The sequence below is a fragment of the Bubalus kerabau genome, chromosome 4 (assembly GCF_029407905.1).
Source record: "Bubalus kerabau isolate K-KA32 ecotype Philippines breed swamp buffalo chromosome 4, PCC_UOA_SB_1v2, whole genome shotgun sequence".
Lineage (NCBI taxonomy): Eukaryota > Metazoa > Chordata > Mammalia > Artiodactyla > Bovidae > Bubalus > Bubalus kerabau.
This window is the reverse complement of record NC_073627.1, coordinates 80398349-80424826: the sequence shown is the minus strand read 5'-3', so window position 1 is coordinate 80424826 and position 26478 is coordinate 80398349. Positions and strand designations below refer to the sequence as shown.

General features: G+C 37.7%; 1 long non-coding RNA gene across 7 annotated transcripts in view; it reads right to left on the bottom strand.

Annotated features, from left to right (window-relative positions):
* The window catches only part of LOC129649879 (uncharacterized), a 430734-nt gene that overhangs the window by 256495 nt on the left and 147761 nt on the right, over positions 1-26478 (bottom strand). The gene's annotated exons all lie outside the window — the stretch shown is intronic.

Genomic DNA, 26478 nt, shown 5'->3' with positions numbered 1-26478 from the left:
GCACCAGTGATGTCTACTGCCAACTCACCCAGGTTCCACCCCAGGACCATGTTGCCCCTACATCCCCTAGTCCAGTTTTCTCACTGGTCATGACCACCTCAGATCCAGGTTCTGCTGTGATATGGAATGAATGGGGCCAGAGTGTTTGTTCAGCTCAGGCCAAGGCACACAGAGAGGCAGTCATATAAAACGAGCAGCTGCAAGAATAGACTTTCTTTCACCTTGCCTTGGAGGCAAATCAATGTGTACCCATTTCTCATGACCAGGGTCCAGAGTTCACACAACCATCCTGTTAGTCCCAGGAGTTCTCCAGTGAGCTGGGTCCTCCCCTGCTTAGAATCCCAGGACAGGGGCACTCAATCTGTGGCTCTCACTGCTCACTCCCTAGGGAAGGGAGAGTCTCTGCCTTTGACTCCCCCACCCTCCACCGCCTTTTTACTGCCACACACACAGGTCTCAACTTGATCACGTTTCTTCCTTTACTATCATATCATGAGTGCATGTTTCTTACACCCTTGGTTGAACAGCAGTCCTTCTACTAATTTCCTGTTAGTTAGAATTATTCCATGTGCCGATTATTTTTGATGTGTTTCTTAGGGGAGACTTGCTCCGTACCCTCGTATTCTGCCACCTTTGATTTCTCCCAGTTTAGTTTTTAACAATTCTTTTAAATAATATATTTTGGAGAAATGGATAACAATCAATGCTTCTCCTAACACTAGAAATATTAAAACACATATATCCTAAGTACAGTTGGACCTTTGTATCTGCATATCTATGGATTCAACCACAGGATCAAAACTATTTGAAAAAAAATTCAATGAAATTCCAAAAAACAAAATTCTATTTTATCATTCATCTCTAACTATTTACATAGCACTTACATTATACCTGAGCTTCCCTGGTGGTTTAGACAGTAAAGAATCTGCCTGCAATGGGCAGAGACCAAGGTTCAATCCCTGGGTAGTAAAGATCCCCTGGGGAAGGAAATGGCCACCCACTCCAATATTCTTGCCTGGAGAATTCCATGGAGAGGAGCCTGGAGATTTACAGTCCTTGGCGGCACAGAGTCAGACATGACTGAGCAACTAATATTACACTATTCTAAGTACCAAAATAATTGCCTTTTAGTTACTACTTGAAACTGTACACCCAAAATGTCTGTTGATTTATGCTCTCTAATGATTTTTATTTATGTATGATTAAAGAAATAGAAATGCAAAAAATCAAAATGGCTGTCTCAGGAGGCCTTACAAATAGCTGTGAAACGAAGAGAAGAGAAAAGCAAAGGAGAAAAGGAAAGATATACCCATTTGAATGCAGAGTTCCAAAAAATAACAAGGAAAGATAAGAAAGCCTTCCTCAGTAATCAGTGCAAAGAAACAGAGGAAAACAATAGAATGGGAAAGACTAGAAATCTCTTCAAGAAAATGAGATATACCAAGGGAACAATTCATGCAAAGATGGGCTCAATAAAGGACAGAAAGGGTATGGACCTAACAGAAGCAGAAGATATTAAGAAGAGATGGCAAGAATATACAGAAGAACTATACAAAAGATCTTTATGACCCACATAATCACAATGGTATGGTCATTCACCTAGAGCCAGCCATCCTGGAATGCAGTCGAGTGGGCCTTAGGAAGAATCACTACAAACAAAGCTAGTGAAGGTGATGGAATTCCAGTTGAGCTATTTCAAATCCTAAAAGATGATGCTGTGAAAGTGCTGCATTCAATACGCCAGCAAATCTGGAAAAAAAAATATTGAGTACTGCACTCAATATGCCAGCAAATCTGGCCACAGGACAGAAAAAGGTCAGTTTTCATTCCCATCCCAAAGAAAGGCAATGCCAAAGAATGCTCAAACTACCACACAATTGCACTTATCTCACACACTAGTAAAGTAATACTCAAAATACTTCAAGTCAGATTTCAACAGTATGTGAACCATGAACTTCCAGATGTTCAAGCTGTATTTAGAAAAGGGAGAGGGACCACAGTTAAAATTGTCAACATCCGTTGGATTATTGAAAAACCAAGAATTCCAGAAAAACATTTACTTCTGCTTTATTGACTATGCCAAAGCCCTTGACTATGTGGATCAACACAAACTGTGGAAAATTCTTAAAGATATGGGAATACCAGACCACCTGACCTGCCTCCTGAGAAATCTGTATGCAGGTCAGGAAGCAACAGTCAGAACTGGACCTGGAACAACAGACTGGTTCCAAATCGGGAAAGGAGTGTGTCAAGGCTGTATATTGTCACCCTGCTTATTTAACTTATATGCAGAGTACATCATGAGAAACACTGGGCTAGATGAAGCACAAATTGGAATCAAGATTGACAGGAGATATATCAATAACCTCAGGTATGCAGATGACACCACCCTTAAGGTGGAAAGCAAAGAACTAAAGAGCATCTTTTTTTTTTATTTTATTTTATTTTTAAACTTTACAATATTGTATTGGTTTTGCCAAATATCGAAATGAATCCACCACGGGTATACATGTGTTCCCCATCCTGAACCCTCCTCCCTCCTCCCTCCCCATACCATCCCTCTGGGTCATCCCAGTGCACCAGCCCCAAGCATCCAGTATCGTGCATCGAACCTGGACTGGCGACTCATTTCATACATGATAGTATACATGTTTCAATGCCATTCTTCCAAATCTTCCCACCCTCTCCCTCTCCCACAGAGTCCATAAGACTGTTCTATACATCAGTGTCTCTTTTGCTGTCTCGTATACAGGGTTATTGTTACCATCTTTCTAAATTCCATATATATGCGTTAGTATACTGTATTGGTGTTTTTCTTTCCGGCTTACTTCACTCTGTATAATAGGCTCCAGTTTCATCCATCTCATTAGAACTGATTCAAATGAATTCTTTTTAATGGCTGAGTAATACTCCATTATGTATATGTACCACAGCTTTCTTATCCATTCATCTGCTGATGGACATCTAGGTTGCTTCCATGTCCTGGCTATTATAAACAGTGCTGCGATGAACATTGGGGTACACGTGTCTCTTTCCCTTCTGGTTTCCTCAGTGTGTATGCCCAGCAGTGGGATTGCTGGATCATAAGGCAGTTCTATTTCCAGTTTTTTAAGGAATCTCCACACTGTTCTCCATAGTGGCTGTACTAGTTTGCATTCCCACCAACAGTGTAAGAGGGTTCCCTTTTCTCCACACCCTCTCCAGCATTTATTGCTTGTAGACTTTTGGATCGCAGCCATTCTGACTGGCGTGAAATGGTACCTCATAGTGGTTTTGATTTGCATTTCTCTGTTAATGAGTGATGTTGAGCATCTTTTCATGTGTCTTGACGCAAGTGAAAGAGGAGAGTTAAAATGTTGGCTTAAATCTCAACATTCAGAAAACTAAGAGCATGGCATCTACTCCCATGACTTCATGGAAAATAGATGGGGAAACAGTGGAAAGAGCGACAGACTTTATTTTTTGTCCTCCAAAATCACTACAATGGTGGCTGTATCCATGAAGTTAAAAGATGCTTGCTACTTGGAAGAAAAGTTACGACCAACCTAAACAGCATATTCAAAAACAGAGACATTACTTTGCCAACAAAGGTCCATCTAGTCAAGAGTATGGTTTTTCCAGTAGCCATGTATGGATGTGAGAGTTGGACTATAAAGAAAGCTGAATGCCGAAGAATTGATGCTTTTGAACTGTGGTGTTGGAGAAGACTCTTCAGAGTCTCTTGGACTGCAAGGACATCCAACCAGTCCATCTTAAAGGAAATCAGTCCTAAATATTCATTGGAAGGACTGATGTTGTAGCTGAAACTCCAATACTTTGGCCACCTGATGCAAAGAACTGACTCATTTGAATAGACCCTGATGCTGGGAAAGATTGAAGGTGGGAGGAGAAGGGGATGACAGAGGATGAGATGGTTGGAAGGCATCACCGACTCAATGGACATGAGTTTGAGTAAACTCCAGAAGTTGATGATGGACAGGGAGGCCTGGCGTGCTGCAGTCCATGGGGTGGCAAAGAGTCAGACACGACTGAGCAACTGAACTGAATGGAACTGAATTGGCTTTACAAGGCGAGAAGTATAATCCAGCTGCTAATTTATTATTATTGTTAAAAAAAAATAAGTGGCCCTGAAAAAGGAATGAGAGGCCAAAGAATTGATGCTTTTGAACTGTGGTGTTGGAGAAGACTCTTGAGAGTCCCTTGGACTGAAAGGAGATACAACCAGTCAATCCTAAAGGAAATCAGTCCTGAATATTCATTGGAAGGACTGATGTTGAAGCTGAACTTCCAATACTTTGGCCACCTAATGTGAAGAACTGCCTCTTTGGTAAAGACCCTGATGCTTGGAAAGATTGAAGGCAGGTGTAGAACGGGACGTCAGAGGATGAGATGGTTGGATGGCATGATCAACTCAATGGACATGAGTTAGAGTAAACTCCGGGAGTTGGCGACGGACAGGGAGGCCTGGTGTGCTGCAGTCCATGGGATCGCAAAGAGTTGGACGCGACTGAGCAACTGAACTGAACTGACTGATGATTAAAGAGGGCTGCAAGTTATTGGTTTGATGAAAATTGTTGCTTTCCTAAAATGGTAAATCAAAAGTTAATTCCTAATTGCCTCTCAGGAAAGACCTTTCATTATTCATTGTGAGTATTATCAATGGTTTCTAAAATCTTATACTTCCTAAATTGATTAAGATCATGGAACCTGGAGCCATATTGGTTCAGTTTAAAGTTCTGTGCCTCCACTCAAAAGCTGAGCTGATGTCATTCTACAGTCAAGCAAACTTGGGAAAGTTACATCAGCTCCTCATCAATAAAATGTATATAATAATATAAACAACCACATTAGGTTGGATGAGGACTAGATGAGTTAATAATTATTAATTAAAAATGTCAAGAGCATAAGCTTTGACATATCTTCATAAAGACTTAATTTTTCTTCTGAGTTTTTGATACATAGAATATAATATTACATTAATCCATTGATTTTTATAATATATACAAATAGAAATTGACAGCAAATGAGTACTTGAGATCTTTTGGAGATGATGCAAATAATAGAAATGTTGAAAACTTGATTATCGTGATAGCTGCTCAACTCGGGAAATTTTCTGAAGGAACTGGATTATACATTTAAATAGGTCAGTTATTTCTATTGTATAAAAAGTATATTTCAGTGAAACTATTTAAGTATATATATGAAATTAAGTAAATAATATATATACACAGAAAAAAGTAAAAAGTAAACACAGAAAAAAGTTTAATTTGCTAATTAAAATCAACATTAGAAAACAATATTAAATTGGTTAATTAAATCAATATTAAATTTATACTAAAAGCATCATTTAGGGAAGTTATTTGCCATACATTTTCTGAGTACCTATTATGTGCTCAGTATTGGGGGATATCAAGATAAACAATATACCTTTCACTGCCTGAGCTGTTGGTCTAAGGCAGTGGAAGGTAAACTAAAATCATAGAACTAATTCAACCTGTTTTTCTACTAAAGAGCTAAAAATAATTTTATAACTAACTAGTAGAAAACAACTAAAGAATACTATTTTTAACACATGAAAGTTAGATGAAATATAAATGTTGATAATTCAAGTTCTATTAGACAGACTCATCACTTGTACTTTGTCCATTGCTGTTTTTAAGCTACAATGGTAGAGCTCAATAGTTACAATGATCATACGCCCAACATATCTTAAAACATTAATATCTTGTCTTGTAAGGAAAATATCTCTCAACTTCTGCACTAAAATGAAAATACAGTTAAAAATAACTTGCTGCCAATCTTAATGGTTCCAATCTTTGCTATAAAGAAACTTTCTAAAATATATTAGCCTGAGGTTTTGTTGTTCTTTTTTTTTCCCCAATGCACTAAATACAACTGTTTTACAAGCTGAATATCACAGGGCCTTAACCACTGTGAGGTTTCAGTATTGTAGATTTGAATCTATTTTTGTTACTGAAAAAGGCCTGTAGCTATGAAAACTATACAGAAAATTACCCAAATACTACAATGATTATAATTTCTATCTTAGACTGTCACAACAATTTATCTTTAAAATTCTTGATTTTTTAAAAAAACCGATCAGACAGACATTCAAGTTACTATTAAATAACTCTTCCAAGAAAGATAAAGGACAGCTTTTGATGCAAGTAGCCTTACTTTGTAGAACCAGGGATGCATGCAATAAATATGGGGAGGTGTGGGGAGAGAACTGACAATCTTAAAGAAGAAACCTATCTGATAAACCTACACAAAGTAATGAATATGTAAACTGAATTCAGTTAGTTAACAAAGGGGCAACAGATTAAATACTACTACTACTTCTACTACTAAGTTGCTTCAGTCGTGTCCGACTCTGTGCAACCCCACAGACGGCAGCCCACCAGGCTCTGCTGTCCCTGGGATTCTCCAGGCAAGAACACTGGAGTGGGTTGCCATTTCCTTCTCCAATGCATGAAAGTGAAAAGTCAACGTGAAGTCACTCAGTTGTGTCCGACCCTTCGAGACCCCATGGACTGCAGCCTACCAGGCTCCTCTGTCCATGGGATTTTCCAGGCAAGAGTACTGGAGTGGGTTGCCATTGCTTTCTCCGATTAAATACTAGCATAACCATTTACTGATATATTTACCCACAGATATAAAGTGGAAGCCCATACTTAAAATATATGCACTTTAAAATAAAATTTTATTTAAAATGCACGAAATTCATAGACTATAGCTCAGAAAGTAACTCAGTGACATTAATTTACATGCATCCTTCTTCAGGTTCCTTTTTTTTTCAATTCATTTATTCATTTAGAGTCAAAAATTTATTTTGTTGCACTATAAAATGCATCTCATCATCAGTATGCCAGAAAACCTCATAGAAAACTGGCAAAGCCATAGCCAGAAAGGCATTTTTGTAGATTTACAATTAAAAGTGTAAGTGAGGGTCACATGTATCAGATTTCATCATTTTGTGTATTTGTTTTCCATTAAACACAAATGCAATTAAAGATTATTCTGATCTTTTTTATTCATTTCAGACTACCTTGTGATACTCATATAAATTTATGATTTGAAATGCTTTTTTGAATTAGCCCAAGGTACCTGGAACTGTATCTTCATTTTCAGAAAATGTGTTCTTAATTTAAAACAGTATTCATAATTGTGAGTTAAGACTGCTTAACTCTGACAAGGCAATCACAGAATTCTGACCGATCATTATATGCAACTTTAACAGTATTAGCAAAAATAAAATGAAATAAAAAACTGTAGAAAAATTTTGAATTATATTGCTAAAAATGATTTGTCAAATAACTATAACTGTCCTAATAATAAATGATACCTCAGATTTAACTGTGAGAATATTCCATTTTATAAACACTCTTTTCCATTCTTTCACAAAGAAAATTTTAATTTGCCATAATACATCCAAGACCAGTATGTAATGGATATACTGGTGTGAGAGGAGTGTTCCTTTGGAATAATGTAACTTTGTAAGAAATTTTTAAGATGCCTGCTCACATTTCCTGAATACCGCTCTTTTTATTTGGAATTCCTCCTCTTTAAAGGATTAAATCCACCAAAAGATTCACCTTACTCACACCTTTGTTTCTATTCATTTATTTTCACTGCAATTTAATATCAGCTACCTTGGCAAAATGACCTATTAATTAAGAAGAACTAGCAAATAAGTCAGTTTAAAGTCTTGATATTTAAAGTTGGAGAAGGAGCACTTGAGCTGTGATCGTGGAAGAGATAAGGGCCATAAAGAACCATGAGGAGGGTTTCCAGAAACAAGACCAGAACAAGAAAGGCACTGCAGTCAGTCAAGAAAACAGACCACCTCTCTTACGAAAGTTTGATTGAGGCAATGGTTTTAATAGTAGTAACTGTTCTCCATTGCATGTCAACTGTAAACAATATTCCTTAAAAGAGACTGTGCACCTTGGAGGCAATGGATTAGGTATGCTGTGGATACGAATGGTGATAGAAGCAAAGTCTGATGCTGTAGAGAGCAATATTGCATAGGAACCTGGAAGGTTAGGTCCATGAATCACAGCAATTGGAAGTGGTCAAACAGGAGATGGCAAGAGTGAACATCCACATTTTAGGAATCAGTGAACATAAAATGGACTGGAATGGGTGAATTTAACTCTGATGACCATTTTATCTACTACTGTGGGCAAGAATGGAGAAAGCCATCAGTGAAGAAATGGAGTAGCCATCATAGTCAACAAAAGAGTCTGAAATGGAGTACTTGGAAACACTCTCAAAAATGACAGGATGATCTCCAAGGCAAACTATTCAATATCACAGTAATCCAAGCCTATGCCCCAACCACTAATGCTGAAGAAGCTGAAGCTGAATGGTTCTATGAAGACCTACAAGACCTCCTAGAACTAACACCAAAAAAAGATATCCTTTTCATAATAGAGGACTGGAATGCAAAAGCAGGGAGTCAACAAATACCTGGAGTTATTTTTGGGGGCTCCAAAAATCACTGCAGATGGTGACTGCAGCCATGAAATTAACAGACGCTTACTCCTTGGAAGGAAAGTTATGACCAACCTAGATAGCATATTCAAAACCAGAGACATTACTTTGCCAACAAAGGTTCACCTAGTCAAGGCTATGGTTTTTCTGGTGGTCATGTATGGATGTGAGAGTTGGACGGTGAAGAAAGCTGAGTGCCAAAGAATTGATGCTTTTGAACTGTGGTATTGGAGAAGACTCTTGAGGGTCCCTTGGACCGCAAGGAGATCCAACCAGTCCATTCTAAAGGAGATCAGCCCTGGGTGTTCTTTAGAAGGAATGATGCTAAAGCTGAAACTCCAGTACTTTGGCCACCTCATGCGAAGGGATGACTCATTGGAAAAGACTCTGATGCTGGGAGGGATTGGGGCAGGAGGAGAAGGGGACCACAGAGGATGGGATGGCTGGATGGCATCACCAACTCAATGGATGTGAGTTTGAGTGAACTCCGGGAGTTGGTGATGGACAGGGAGGCTGCCGTGCTGCAATTCATGGGGTCACAAAGAGTCGGACACGACTGAGAGACTGAACTGAACTGAACTGAACAGGCATATTTGGCCTTGGAGTACAGAATGAAGTGGGGCAAAGGCTAACCGAGTTTTGCCAAGAGAACACACGGTCATAGCAAACACACTTCCAACCACACAAGAGAAGACTCTACACATGGACATCACCAGATGATCAATACCAAAATCAGATTGATTATATTCTTTGCAGCCAAGGATGAAGAAGCTCTATACAGTCAGAAAAAATAAGATGGGGGCTGACTGTGGCTCAGATCATGAACTCCTTATTGCCAAATTCAGACTGAAATTGGAGAAAGTAAGGAAAGCCACTAGGCCATTCAGGTATGACCTAAATCAAATCCTTTATGATTATACATTGGAAATGACAAATAGATTCAAAGGATAAGATCTGATAGAGTACTTGAGGAACTACGGACGGAGGTTCATGACATTTTACAGGAGACAGGGATCAAGACCATCCCCAAGAAAAAGAAATGCAAAAAAGCAAAATGGCTGTCTGAGGAGGCCTTACAAATAGCTGTGAAAAGAAGAAAAGTGAAAAGCAAAGGAGAAAAGGAAAGATATACCCATTTGAATGCAGAGTTCCAAAGAACAGCAAGGAGAGATAAGAAAGACTTCCTCAGTGATCAATGCAAAGAAAGAGAGGAAAACAATAGAATGGGAAAGACTAGAGATTTCTTCAAGAAAATGAGAGATATCAAGGGAACATTTCATGCAAAAATGGACACTATAAAGGACAGAAAGGGTATGGACCCAACAGAAGCAGAAGATATTAAGAAGAGGTGGCAAGAAAACAGAGAAGAACTATATAAAAAAGATCTTCATGACCCACATAATCACGATGGTATGATCACTCACCTAGAGCCAGTGATCCTGGAATGCAAAGTCGAGTGGGCCTTAGGAACCATCACTACGAACAAAACTAGTGGACGTGATGGAAATTCAGTTGAACCATTTCAAATCCTAAAAGATGACGCTGTGGAAGTGCTGCAGTCAATATGCCAGCAAACCTGGAAAACTCAGCAGTGGCCACAGGACTGGAAAAGTTCATTTTTCATTCTAATCCCAAAGAAAGGCAACGCCAAAGAATGCTCAATTACCACACAATTGCAATCATCTCACACTAGTAAAGTAATACTCAAAATTCTCTAAGCCAGGCTTCAACAGTATATGAACCATGAACTTCCAGATGTTCAAGTTGGATTTAGAAAAGGCAGAAGAACCACAGATTAAATTGTCAACATCCACTGGATTATTGAAAAAGCAAGAGAGTTCCAGAAAATCATCTACATCTGCTTTATTGACTATGCCAAAGCCTTTTACTGTGTGAATCACAAAAGACTGTGGAAAATTCTTAAAGATATGGGAATACCAGACCACCTGACCTGCCTCCTGAGAAATCTGTATGCAGGTCAGGAAGCAACAGTTAGAACCGGATATGGAACAATAGACTGGTTCCAAATAGGGAAAGGAGGACATCAAGGCTGTATATTGTCACCCTGCTTATTTAACTTATATGCAGAGTATATCATGAGAAACGCTGGGCTGGATGAAGCACAAGCTGGAATCAAGATTGCCGGGAGAAATATCAATAGCCTCAGATATGCAGATGACATCACCATTATGGCAGAAAGTGAAGAGGAACTAAAAACCCTCTTGAGGCAAGTGAAAGAGGAGAGTGAAAATGTTGGGTTAAATCTCAACATTCAGAAAACTAAGATCATGGTACTTGGTCCCTTCACTTTATGGCAAATAGATGGGGAAATAGTGGAAACAGTGACAGACTTTATTTTTGGGGAGTCCAAAATCATTGCAGATGGTGACTGCAGCCATTAAATTAAAAGATGCTTGCTCCTTGGAAGAAAAGTTATGACCAACCTAGACAGCATATTAGAAAGCAGAGACATTACTTTGCCAGGAAAGATCCGTCTAGTCAAAGCTGTGGTTTTCCAGTAGCCATGTATGGATGTGAGATTTGGACTATAAAGAAAGCTGAGTACAGAAGAATTGATGCTTTTGAACTGTGATGCTGTAGAAGACTCAAGAGAGTCCCTTACACTGAAAGGAGATCCAACCATTCCATCCTAAAAGAAATCAGTCTGAATATTCATTGGAAGGAATGATGCTGAAGCTGAAACTCCAATATTTTGGCCACCTGATGTGATGAACTGACTCACTGGAAAAGATCCTGATGCTGGGAAAGATTGAAGGTGGGAGGAGAAGGGGATGACAGAGGATGAGATGATTGGATGGCAGCACCGACTCAATGGACATGAGTTTAAGTAAACTCCGGGAGTTGGTGATGGACAGGGAGGCCTGGTGTCCTGCAGTCCATGGAGTTTCAAAGAGTCAGACACAACTGAGCTACTGAACTGAAATGAATTTCTAAACATTATAATGAGGTAGTTATTATTACTGTTCCCATTATAAAGCACTAAAATGAAGGCCCAGAAACATCAGAAATTTCCCCAGATGGTCACATCATGTAATGAATAGATCTAGGATTCTAACCTTGGTAGCCTCGCATGGTTTAATTGCTAAGTCGTGTCCAATTCTCTGCGACTGCATGGACTGTAGCCCACCAGGCTCCTCTGTCCATGGGATTTCCCAGGCAAGAATACTAGAGTGGGTTGCCATTTCCATCTCCAGGGATCTTCCCAGCCAAGGGATCCAATCAATGTCTCAGGCATTGGCAGGCGGGTTTTTTACCACTGAGTCACCAGGGAAGCTCAATATTGTTTTTGTTAATAAATATCAAATGTGTGGTATATATATGCTAATAGTATTGGGGTTAAATACTTATCATAAAAGTCAAAAAAGGAGATGGTATTGAAGTTTCACTGACTCGGAATGATTCCAGTAATCATTCACGATGGTGCAAAAGTAACTGTGGTTTTTGCATTGTTGATATTTGCTGTTTGATATTGGAATACATTCTAAATAAATGTGGTTAGGTTATATATCATTTTAACGTGCATTTCTTGCTTTATCTTTTTTGCTAATGACTTATTGCTGTTTGTTTTATATTTATTTTAGAGTAAGGAAGTCATGTTAGACAGAAAGCAAATTTGACTAGTTTTCTTATTCAAGTTCAAAATATATAGTAAAGCAGCACAGAAAACTCACAACATCAACAACACATTTTGCCCAGGAACTGCTAAGCAACATACAGTGCAGAGGTGACTCAAGAAGCTTTGCCACGGAGATGAGAACCTTAAAGTTGAGGAGTGCGGTGGCCGGCCATTGGAAGGTGACAGCGACGAATTGAGAGCAATCATCTAAGCTTATCCTCTTACAACAGCACAAGAAGCTGCCAAAGAACTCAACATTGCCCACTGTACAGAAAGGTGAAAAAGCTCAGTAGGTGGGTGCCTCATGAGCTGACTGAAAATTATCATTTCAAAGTGTCATCGTCTCTTATTCTATGCAACAACAATGAACCACTTCTCCATTGGATTATGACGTGACAAAAAGTGGATTTTATACAACCAGCAGTGATGGGTGCAGTGGGTGGACCAAGAAGAAGCTCCAAAGCTGTTCCCAGAGCCAAACTTGCACCCAGAAAAGGGTCACGGTCACTGTTTGGTGGCCTGTTGCCCATCGGATCCATTATAGCTTTCGGAATCCTCATGAGACCATTATGTCTGAGAAGAATGCTCAGCAAATCAATCGATGAGATGCATCAAAAAACCTGCAACGCCTGCAGCTAGCACTAAGGAAGAGAAAGGGCCCAATTCTTCTCCATGACAACACCCAACCGCACGCCACACAACCAACGCTTCAAAAGTCGAACAAACTGGGCTACGCAGTTTTGCCTTATCCGTCATATTCACCTGACTTCTCAGCAACTGACTACCACTTCTTCGAGCATTTGAAGAACTTTTTGCAGGGAAAATAATTCCACAGCCAGCAGGAGGCAGAAAACACTTTCCAAGAGTTGGTCAAATCCCGAGGCATGGATTTTTACGGTACAGGAATAAACACATTTCTCATTGGCAAAATTGTGTTGATTATAATGATTTCCATTTTGATTAATAAAGATGCGTTTGAGCCTATTTATAATGATTTAAAATTCACAATCTGAAACTGCAATTACTTTTGCACCAAAATATAGAAACCCCCAAACTCCAAGCTAATGAAAATAAACAAAAACACCCTCCTTTAAATCTATGCTCAAGAAATTAAAAAAAAAAAATTCTATGCCTTGCAAGGCACTACTTGATCAGAATATACCCTGAATTTATAGTAATTAATGTCAATACAACAGAGAAGAATGAAATCTAATACAATGTAAAGTATACTACAATAGATCAAGGAAATTATTTGTGGAAATACTATCATCTATATAGCTAATGCATTGAACATTTAACAAATATGTAATGATTGTTCAATTAAAATAAAAACCAGTAAATATTCTTTAAATTTAACAAAATAAAAAAGAAAGATAATACAACTTTATGTACATCTTAGAAAAAACAATTAAAAAATAAAAATGAATATAAATTAAGAGGAAGAAAGATTACAAATTTTTTCATGGTCCTTCATGAACAGTGGCTATTAAAGGAAATAAAAATGCGTGTGTTGATATCTCACCAAAAATAAAAAAACTGTGGAAGCATATTAACCATCATAGACCAATCTATGGCTTTCTCAAAACCAGTGTTAACCTAGATGTAAATACAAAGCCTGAAGGGAAAATTTAGGCAACTGAAGACAAGCAGCAGCTATCGACTCTCTAAGAATTGAAACTTTAAGAGTTAAAGCAAACAACATTTTGAAAGGCATCTAAAATTTGAAAATCCAAAACATCACTTTTCCTGGAATCAGAGCAGGAGAGGACTGAGTTTTCACAGGACAAAGGGATCCCATTTTTGGAATCCTGTGGTCTAGCCCTAAGAATATTTAGTAGGAAGTGGGGAAAGAAAGATAAAGATTGGGAAAAGAATAGCAGCGAGAAATAAAATGGAGAGAAAAACCACAAGGGAGGAGGGATAGAATAAGTATTCTGTAAGCAGAGTGGTGTTCATTTAGTTAGAGGGAAGGCAGAAATTAAAGCCACCAGATGAAAATCTGAAGGACTGATTTCTCACTTTCATAACTTGTTTAGGAAATGAAGATTAGCATTTAGAGTAGCATGGCTAATTACACTGGTAATAAAAATCTTATATTTCATGTTTGTAAATTAGAAAATGAAATCTCTTAATTAGATCAGAAAAAGTCTGTAAAGTACAAAATCATTTGTAAAAAAATGCTCTTCTCATTGATTTAGGGAAACTTTGACTAGGTAACGTCATTGACACTGTGATTTATCAGCTTCAGTTTTGTTCACAGCATTTCCCACAACATGCGTATCAGTTCTCAATTTTATTCATTCCTGTACGTGTGGATAAATGTATACATATGGGCCAATTAGGTTGCCTGTCAAGTCAAAATTGCAATTAACCTTTCATTAAATTTATAGCAATCTTTTACTTAGAGAGTGATCAAGTCAGATAGATCAAAGTAGACATACGGCTTCTGTGATCCAGATTGACAAAGAGCAATCTGTCAGTTGAAGAATGTTTCATTGATTGGCCAAGTCAGAATTCCCTATGATAGCTGTGCAAGGTGCATACCAGTCATGTCTGACTGTTGCAACCTTGTGGACTGTAGCCCGCCAGGCTCCTCTGTCCACGGAGGTTTCCAGACAAGAATACCAGAGTGGTTGCCATTTGCTTCTCCAGGGGACATTCCTGACCCAGGGATCGAACCCACGTCTACTTCATTGTCAGGCAAGGGTTCTTAACCTCTGAGCCACCAGGGAAGCCCCCATGATAGCTGAAAAGATGTTCAAACTCCTAGGTCCCAGGCTGGAATTTTTGAATAATAATTCAAACAAATAATTCAAATTCAATAATAATAATAAAATTAGAGGGTTGAGGAAGTTGTTTAGTACAGCTTTATAGTTGTGATTTCATTGAATCATTAAACACTTAAGAAATACGAAGCACTATTCTAAAACCCTCATTTTACAGATGACCTTGTTAAACAGCTACACAGTTACAGAGCCTGGGTTCAACTCAAATCTAACTACAACCATCAGAGTCCAACCATTAAACCATCTCATTATTCTGCCCCTTCCCTAATTTGGGTATAGACACAGGACCATTTGTTTTGACAAGATAAACATGCTATGATAGATGCGTACTGTGTATGAGTTGGAAGACAATCACAAAAGTTATTCTTTGCCTTTTATCTCTCTCTCCTGATGTTGATATGTTGAAAATGCAGCCAAGGACAGATGGAGAAAGGTAAAAAGAGTATCTTTATTGTGTTCTGCCATGAATCAATCATGTAATATGCATAAAAAGAAGCAATGGGAACTCATACTTCAAACAGGAAATTACCTGTTAAAAAGGAATATAGTTTTCCTATAAAATAGTGATGTGATCCCTATTAAACACAGATAATTACAGAGACTGTAATATTTGTATCTAAAATGTCCACAATTTGAGATACCATGGTATCATGATGCTAATACACTTTCTATCTTTACATACTGCTGCTGCTGCTAAGTCACTTCAGTCATATCTGACTCTGTGCGACCCCATAGACAGCAGCCCACCAGGCTCCCCCGTCCCTGGGATTCTCCAGGCAAGAACACTGGAGAGGGTTGCCATTTCCTTCTCCAATGCATGAAAGTGAAAAGTCAAAGTGAAGTCGCTCAGTAGTGTCCGACTCTTAGTGACCCCATGGACTGAAGCCTACCAGGCTCCTCCGTCCATGGGATTTTCCAGGCAAGAGCACTGGAGTGAGTGCCATTGCCTTCTCCGATCTTTACATACTAGTTTACCTAAACTTGGCAAAAAGGTGCGTGTTCTATTCTAAGGTAGAGAAGCCTATGGAAAATGTTACCAAATAATGACCACACGTAAACTTGCTTAAATGGTAATACTCAGCTAAAGAGCTCCAGTGCCTACAGATTTTGTCCAAAACATATAAGCAATGGCAGATAAGCAAATTCTGCCTCTCTGAATATAAGGACATATGGGTCCATTATCAAAGATTCCTTGCAACCTAGGACGCATGAAAAAGATAATTCAGAATAACAGAAGATGAAGAAAAAAGAACAAGCATGTGCTGAGCAAATAAATCAACATTTATGAGTAATCACTGTATTGTATGCTAACATATTAAATAACAAGAAATAAAAACAGCCAGAGTTTATTAAGTTCTTTCTATGTACCAGACATTGTAGTAAACATCTTACAAACACCAGGGCATTTTCTTCTCACAACACTTTTGTGAGATATGCATAAGGACTCGCAATTTACAGTAGAATAAATAAGAAATTTTGCTAGGTTAAGTAATTTGCCCAAAGCCATGCAGCATTAAACTGCCATAGTTAAGATGCAAACCCAGCTTTATGGACTCAAAAGCTTCAAGGTAGAAATGCCTTACTTGAACCTGGGTTGTGTTTTAGATTATGGGATTGCACCAGATTCTAGATAAACCTCCAGGTACAAATGATACACTGGTGAAATTCACCTGTAAATGCCATTTCCATCAACTTCCAGGACTTTCAATCAATGGATTAGCAAGCTCCTGCCTTCTCACCCAACACTGTCATCTGCCTTCAGACACCTATAGGCTACTGGCTTTAAGGATATTTCTTAGCTATCTATATTAACTCATCTTAAGAAGCCCACTGCAAGTATTATGATAAGCCCTTTACCTGGGACCTTCATGCTTCTTTTTAATCTCTAGGAAATGCACCAGCTACCTGGGCACAATCTTTTCTCTGGGAATGTCTTCCTTAGTCTTTGGAAGAATTCAAGTAGGAAAGAAAACTCAGAAATTTGATTCAAACCCTCTCCTGTAATAACTGTATAATTAAATAATTACTTATAGTTAAAAATGAACTCCTTTTTTTCCAAATATATTTCTGGGAGAAAATAAAAAATTAGATGACTCAACTCAGGTTAAAGTTATCTTTCAAAAATAAAATTCAAATTATTCAGCTATAGAGTGGTTGGACTTTTCAAAGAAAATACAAAGCATTCTAACTCTTATTTATTTTCATTGGGGAAAAAAAATTAGACAAGGAAGGGCTGTGACCAAAGTTAATCAAAGAAGAGCTGAATACTTTAGCTTTGTGTCCCCCAAAAGATGCTGGACTGTCCTAAATTATTGTTTTGAGCAGAGTAAAGGAAAAACCTATTTTAATGGTTTGATTGTGTTTTATACTATTAACCTATGTTTGCAGTTTTCCATTTTAGAGGTTGAAGTGAACGTGTTAATTGCTCAGTTGTGTTCAACTCTTTGAGACCTTATGGACTGTAGTCCACCAGGCTCCTCTGTCCATGGAATTCTCCAGGCAAGAATACTGGAGTGGGTAGCCTTTCCCTTCTCCACAGGATCTTCCCGACCCAGGGATTGAACCCATGTCTCCTGAACTGCAGGCAGATTCTAGCCACCAGGCAATCAGCTTGTTAGGATAAGTTTTCCCTTCATTGTCTGCTCAAAGCAATCACTTGTGAAAATGAGAGTGCACTAAATAAAGATCTGTGACATCTAATGAATTCAAACAGAATCTCATCCTAGACCCCATATAAAGTCCTTTAGATCTCAGGTCAAGCACACTTTCTTAAAGAGTCCTTTTCTGACCTTCTTGACTATGTCAAATTCCACTTTTAAGAGCTCACCTCTTTTGTAACATCAGGCAAAATTAAAAGTTGGTATTTATTTATGTAATTATTTGATCAGTGTTTGTTTCTCCCACTAAATTGTAGACTCCTTGAAAACCAGCAGATGCCCAGAACTCCAGAGTACCTGCCACAGCAAGTCAAAGTCAAAGTCAAAGTCACTCAGTCGTGTCCGACTCTTGCGAACCCATGGACTACACAGTCCATGGAATTCTCCAGGCCAGAATACTGGAGTGGTAGCCTTTCCCTTCTCCATGGGATCTTCCCAACCGAGGGATCAAACCCAGACCTCCCGCATTGCAGGCAGATTCTTTACCAACTGAGTCACAAGGGAAGCTCTTGAATACTGCAGTGGGTAGCCTATCCCTTCTCCAGTAGATCCTCCTGACCCAGGAATCGAACTGGGTCTCCTGCATTGCAGGCAGATTCTTTACCAACTGAGCTGGCAAGAAAGCCAACAGAGGCAGCACTTAATGCATGCAGTTAAATGAATGAGAGAATGCAGTAACTCGATAGAAAGATCTTGATGGAAAGTTCAACATAGGTGTTATTGTTATAATTTTTTTTTAATTTTTACTGTTCAATTAGCAACTCAGTCACCAAATTATTTAAACCTAGGTCACAGACACATTCTTTCCTACACAAAACGTACTGTGATAACATTTCAATTGAATGTGGGAATTGGTTCTTAAATTAATCTATTTCATCATTATCATACCTGCAGGATTCAAAATTAATATTTGGCAGCTTGGTTCACTGATTTTCAAAAAATTCATCTTATACTGTGGTCTCTCAGTTGTAGAAAGTCACTACCTTATTAAATAGCTCAACAGGAAGCAACTAAGTATCCTATGACAAGTACGAAAGCATAAATTAAACCACTGAAGATATTCAGATGTCTTCTTTCTTGAGAAACTTAAAACTAACAATGAAAAATAAGAGCCACTACCATCAACTGATTGCTTATTATACATATAAAGGGCCAAAGTTAAGACACAAGCTCATCTTTCCCCCACAATAACTTTTAAAAACAGATATCACCCTCCTTTAACAGTTTTTGAAGAAGAAATCAAAGACCAAAGAGCTGTAATATCTAAATTTTGGGGTCCACATGAAGGAAAGAATGAATGAATGGGATCAGAACGCCAACAGTTTTTGCCTGAATGAGGGGCAACATCAAGGAACAGCTAAAAGATACAATTTCATTCTTGGAAGCTTTCTGAAGCCAAATATTACTGTGACACGAATAATTATAGCTAACATCAATCTAGCACTTATTATATTCCAAGCACTTTATATGCTTGATCTCTCACTTAAGCTTATGAGAAAAATATGATCTAGGCACTATTACATAAATGTTTATCCTCGATTTATCAACAAAGAAATTGAGACTCAGAGGTTGAGTAACCTGCCCAACTAATAAACATGCATTAAATGACTCAGCCGAGATTCAGATTCAGTTCTAAAGTCATGACTTGAGCTCTTAGCTCCCACACTAAGTATTCCTGTAAGTAATTCCAACTTCCGCAGTTACAAATTTGGGCTCACCACAGCCAAGTACAGTGGATAATACGTACGTCGATCGATAGTGGCACAGGTTTGTTTTTCTGGAGGATATAAGGGGGCACAGTTAAAGAGGTGAGAACGAATGGTAGGTCCACTTTACTCACGTCCTTGCTGTCTAATGAGACCAATAGAGTAACAACAAAAGAATGTGTAAGGCAAAATACTAAAGTGGTCAAAACAGGACAACTAGGGCACATCAGGCTGAACTTTTACAGGTCGGAGGATGCACCTGTTAATATGCCTCTTACATTAATAGTACAGCTGTGAGGAGCTTCAGCAAGGAACACAGGAGTTAAGTGCTTGAGGATGATGACGTAATTGAGTAGAATATATATTTCTCTTCAATTACTTATCTTAGAAAAGATAAGTTCTATGGGTACTCGGGGAGTTCTATGGGACAGTCTTACATTTTTTAATGAGATTGAATGAGCTGTTTATTTTAGGAAACACTTGGTTCTTTACAAAGAACCCTGTCCCAATTATCTACCCAAGGTTTTAACTAATGCAGGTTGTGCAGTATTGAGAAAAAAAGCACTGAAAACTTGAGTATTCATCCTAGTTCTGGCATTATGAGCTAGACCTGGCTAAGACTTCACCTCTCTGGTCCTCAATTCCTTTCTCAATAATATGAGGGAACGGGGCAAGTTAAAATTATAAGAATGTTTCTGGAGAAAATCCATAATTATTCAATGTTCTTCTGGAAAATTAACAGCAGAGGTTAAATAAATAACTGAAAGCATAAAAAAAGTAAACAGACTTAATATATACACTATTTTTTTCTTCCTTGTAGTGCATTAATTAATGCACTTACAGACAAAAGTATCTAGTCAAAGATGCAGATAAGGTATTAATATATGGATCCATTGTAGAAGCCACAAGTAAGACCAAGACCCGGCCTCAGAAATTTTACACACCACTCTTAATTTACCAGGTACATTCGACATTAGTTGGGAGAAGTCGTTAGTCTAATGAACAAGAGCACTCATCTTTATCATATGACATGGATTTAAATCCTAGTTTCACAGCTTCCCCAGTGATGTGGTGAACTTCTGAGCCACAGAAGTTCAGAAGAGACTAAATAATTTCCCTTGAGTGCATAATTAGGAAGCAATGAAACTAGAATGGAAATTTTCTCTATTAGATTTTAAAGCACAAGTGTATGTTCCCCAAGACTGCTTCCCCAAGCTGTAACTCTCTTACTTATACACTTTAGAAGATATTTTATCTCCTTAGCTTTAATATTTTTGTCCTGCTGATAACTAGACAATAAGTTGCTCAAGTATCTTGTTTTAAATTCATATTTCCGTTGGGTTTAGAAAAGTAAGGTGTATGGAAATAGGAAAATGAGCCCTTATTTCACTAAAGAAAAAAGGTATTTTTGACTGGGTTTATATCTTAGCTCTGGCATTTATTAGCTATGGGATCTTGGGCATATTATTTGACTTTTCAAAAACAAATTTTTTCTTCATTTGTAAATGGGAATAACAATAATTGTTGTTTTTTACTTGTTAAATCACTTCCAATCTTTACAGTCCTATGGACTGTGCCTCCCATGCTCTACTCTCCATGGGATTTCCCAGGGAAGAATACTGGAGTGGGTTGTCATTTCCTTCTCCAGGGCATCTTCCCAATTCAGGTACTGAATCTGCCTCTCCTGCTTGGCAGGAAGATTGTTTACCAACGAGCCACCTGGGAAGCCTTATAATAATAAAACCTACCTCCTGAAGATTAAATACATAGGTTAAATAAGTTATGTTCTTGTACATATTAAGTGCTCAATGAATGAATGCCCATTTAAATATATCATTAGTACTTCCATTTAGTCTCCTTTGTACCTTTGATTTTCCTCATCCATCAAGTGAGCTTCTGCTGCTAAGTCGTATCAGTCGTGTCCAACTCTGTGAGACCCCACAGATGGCAGCCCACCAGGCTCCCCCATCCCTGGGATTCTCCAGGCAAGAACACTGGAGTGGGTTGCCATTTCCTTCTCCAATGCATGAAAGTGAAAAGTGAAAGTGAAGTCGCTCAGTTGTGCCATCAAGTGAGCAGTCTATCTCAAAGGACTGCTGTGAGGATTCAATGACAAAATGCTTGTATACTCCTTAGAAGTTATAGTAAGGTCAAATAATGTATTACTTTTATTAGTGTGATATTAGTACTCGCTTTCAAGATCACAAAGCACTGACCACATTTAACAGCTTTTAGTGCTTCATCTATGTCCCATATCATCTGGGTCTGGTTCTCTAAGGTTCTGGTCTACAAGCCAATACTATCCTTTGTGCCAAACCCAATACTGCTCACTTCCTCCAACAGGGAACCTATGCAAACTGTGACCACAGCCTTCCTCCAAAGAGGCAACTGAGTGCATTGTGAAGTCACGACTGTCGAAGGCATTCATGAGCCAGGGGACCTTTCTGTACACCACAGATACCACTTCGCTGTGACCTCTTATGCAAGTGACACACAGGTTTTGACTTACTACAGCAGGTGTCCAACAATCATTTTGATCTCACCACTATTTTATAATTTCTTCTAACTGAAAAAAAAGACAGGAAACATCAGTATAATCTGTCATCTTGCTAGGTAAAACAAGAACAATCCCTATGAGGATTATTGTTTATCTCTGAAAAATATACTATAGGCATAAATCCAAATCTGATTCAAAGATACTGTTTATGGATTCACAGTCTTTCAGTTTACAATGGATGTATTAATAGATGTGTTTCTTTGAAGAGTCATTTATATTAGAATCTGCAGTGCTGGCAATATGGAAAAAAAACTTATGGAATGCAGAAATTTTCATAGAGCTAAAATGCAACTAAAATACTACTATCGACTCTATTAACATATGTCTTTCAGTTAATCTCAGCTGACAATTATGAACCATGTGCTCCTCACAGGACAGCAAATAGTTTTGCTAAGATGACTTTTGTTCTGTGTGTGATGATTACCACATTCCAAGGAAACAGGTCCAGGGTTTAGACATCTTTATTGGAAGTGAAATGGCATGTCCCCCAAACTTTCTCCCCTTCATTTTTGGAGTAAACCAAAATTGCAAAGTTTTCATAAAGCAATTAAAATCCGTAGGATGTGAACTATAGGCTTAAAACAGCATTGAACACACAATGATTACACTGTAGTCTTCTTTATTTATATTTATGATACTAATCTCTCTCTTAGGACAGAGCATAGTAGTTTTGGTTGAACAATAATATACTCTTTTGTCAAGTAAATGAGCCTAGCCTTTCAAATGTTTCACAGTAATTCCAACAGCTGTGGAGCAGTAATACTATTATTATTTTTAACAATCTTCCAAACTGCTTACATGTCTGCCCATAAATAATGATACAAACTATCAGGCAGATAAAGGAAACAATACTTACAAAGATCAATTTTAATATGATAGAATATTTTCTAAAATTACTTCAAGCAAATAAACTTCAAAGTCTCTTTTCTCTCATTCTCCCAACCCTTTATTTCTTGTTCTAATTTTCTAGGCCTTAGTCATAATGTCTGTACCAAATTAGAACTTGGTAAATACTTTTTTTGATGAGTTTGTGAATGACAGTTTTTCTTATAAATCTGCTGGGTCTTATATGGTGTTTGCTATGCAATCTCGATTTGTGAATGCCAGTCACTATCCAATGACTCCTACAGTGCATAGTATGATACGTAAGCTCTGTGAGAGAACAGGATTTTCTGTTTTTTTGATTGTTGTATCCCCATGCCTAGACCAATTTCTGGTATATATTAGGTGCTAAATAAATATATGTTGAATAAATGTTGAATGATCCATATAATTAAAAATTTTTTCATACTAAAAGTAATAAAATTCATTATTGTTAAGTTGTATTATTCAAGAATAAACTGTTACAACTTAATTACATATTAACTTAGATGTAAAGAAGGTATAAATACGGGGCAGTGCTCTGCGTGTTTTATATACATATACATGCCATGTGTCAGATGCTGTAATGCACGCAGAGGGACTCTCCTCACACATCTGTCTAGTGTACCCTCAACCTAGCCTCTGTCACAATGTACTGTAGTGAGTTTTATCATTCCGTGTTCCTATCATGCTCTTTCATCTTCTATGCCTTATCACATGACACGCCATCTGTCCTTCAGATCCATCATGCCATCACCCAGCCATATGGGACAAAGTCCTGCCCAAATATTCCTCCTCTCTGAAACAGCCTTTCCTCAATACTTATTCATCCCCGGCCCCACGGGCTTCCTCTGCAAACCTCCTGAGCCACTGTCACGCGTGCTACCATGCCTATGTCTGTTTCTTAAGAAGCTTTTTTTTAATCATTTTTTAATCTCAAGTGCCTAACACAGTTCTTAGTATACATCAAGTTCTAAAGTGCTGAAGACTAAAAGAATGACAACATAGCAACCTATTTTCCCATAATCTGAGAAAGTACAGAAAGCACCATATTGTACATATGTATTAATTTTGTTCACAATGAAGAAAATGAACTATGATTTATCCATCAACCCAAAACAACAATCCAGAAATTTCAAGATCAGAAAGTCATAAGCAATGGTTGTATGTGCAATCTAAACAATGCCAATTCAAGTCAGGATTTTAGTAAACTTGTTATGTATGTGTCCCTGACGTGATTAAATGATGTGTTTAGATAATAAATTCACTAAGTAGGAACAATGGTAACATTTTCCATTATAGCATTTATATATATGTATAATATACAATAATAATATATAACATATGTGCATATATATATATATATATTCAGGAGTCATTTACTACCCATCTGATGCTTATCTTTCAGTAATATGATCTTGAAATTATCTTCTCTAAGAAATATTAGTTGACCGTAACTTCTAAATACACAAGTTTTTTTTGTTTTGTTTTTTTTATTCCTCTAAGATAAAAAGAAAAATACTTAAACCACAAATTCTGTCAGTCCCACTTAAGGTGACTGGGAAAATGAAATAAGATTTTCATCTTTCCTATCTGTCCAGCCTTTCCACCGACAGCCATGACATTGAATGAAAGTTAGATTCATCTAGAATACTGAAGACTGCAATTCCAAATATGACATCTCTTGGGAAATTATTAAAGGATTATTGAAAGGGAAAAGCTGAAGCTACAAATGCACACCTTATTTGGACAGTTGACAGAGTTATTCTTTTTCTTTATGTTTCTCAGTTATACCAGTGAACTCCCATGGAAACATGGACTCTTCCATTGTTTCAATTTAGAGACATTATTTTCAAAATTAAATGTTTTAAGTAGTAGGAATAGGAACAATTCTATGCAAATAGAAATATTTTCAAAATGGCTGCTTTTGCTAAACATATATAATGAAGAAAAACAGAATTCACTTTATTTAAAGTCAAGGGCTAGATGAGAGTGAAACAGCTGTCAGGCAGCACCAGCTACTAACATGCTTCAGGGAGCTCTGTAAGGTATTATGTTAGATCTACAAAGCTGGGCCACTGGAGAAATGACCCCTCCTCCACAGTGCAGAAAGTGAGAGTCCCTGCTTTCAGTCACCTAGTAAGCTACAGATAATGTCTACCATGGCTCAGGACAATTCCAGCAAATACTGATTTCTCTAAATTGCAAAGGAGTATCTGTCATAACTAAATAATTTTGACTCTAAATTCCACATTCGATACATTCACCTTGCCTGGGTATAAGTAAAACCACTTAGGTCAATACCTAAATTTCTATATGTTCCTAAGTTTGAAGAGACCCCACAGAGAAGGCAAGTGGATAGAATGCACATAGTAATGTTTGGGGATCTATTTTCCATTATTAAAAGGCATGGCCAATGTTTCCTTGACTATTATAAGTACTCTGGCTCTCAATCTCCCATGCTTCATATAGAAAACTTCAAAAAGTACTTGAGCATAAGTAATTATATGCCGCTGCTGCTGCTGCTCCTTAGTTACTGAATTGTGTCTGACCCTTTGCAATCCTAGGCTCCTCTGTCCTTGGGATTTCCCAGGCAAGGACATACAGGAGTGGTTTACCATTTCCTCCTCCAGGGGATTTTCCCCACCCAGAAATTGAACCTGCATCTCCTGTGTTTCCTGCATTAGCAGGAAGATTCTTTACACTTGGCAAGCCCAAATAATTATATAGCCCCTCAAATATCCTAGTTATTTATATAATGATACAATCTTTGATGACTACAAAAATAGTAATCATAGCCAAAAAAAGAAAATGATCACCATAAACTGGTACTGAGTGGTCACTACAGGCCAGGAACTTTGCAAGAATCTATGCTCAAATTATATTAGATAATAAAATATCCCTATAAGTTAGCTACTGATTAATATTTCCATTATCAAGATGAGGAAACAAAGGCTCAGAGAGAAAAAAACAACATATTCAAATCCTCATACCTATAAGTGGTGGAGCCATGTTACAATCCAAAATCTGTTGAGCTCCAAATTCTCTGTTCCTTACCACTGCTGTGTCTTAAGCTAGGCATAACACGATAATCAGGTAATAATTAGATCTAAGGTCTTCCCTTGTGGCTCAGCTGGTAAAAAATCCACCTGCAATGGAGGAGAGCTGGGTTCAATCCCTGGGTTGGGAACATCCCCTGGAGAAGAGAAAGGCTACCCACTCCAGCATTCTGGCCTAGAGAATTCCATGGACTGTATAGTCCATTGGGTCACAAAGAGTCAGACATGACTGAGTAACTTTATTTTCATTTTCATAAGATCTAAAACCAAGGCCACCTTACCCACCTTACTTGCCTATTCTAGGCGAGTGCCTAGGACCAAAAGATTGCTAGGAATTTATAAAAATGTTGTAGTCTTAAGCTAATTAAAGACTCTAAAATAGGAAAAGACAAATACAAAGTCAAGACTAGTTTATACTTATCTGTAAAACCCAGTAATATTTTCACTAATCAGAATCACATAACTTCATACAGTGATATAAATACCATAATCAGTATTAGAGTGATGAATTTTACTATGTTTTATATGACAGGGAGAGAGAATTTCAATTTGTAATGGAGAATATAATTCATGTATTTAAAAAACTTGAAAAAATGTTTATTTTTATATTATGAATATATAATCTGTTCTATAAGGAAGGACTGTTTCGACAAAATCTGTCTAAAAAGACTGTGTAGACATAATTTGCAATATTTTATAAACAAAACCAAAATCTCTTA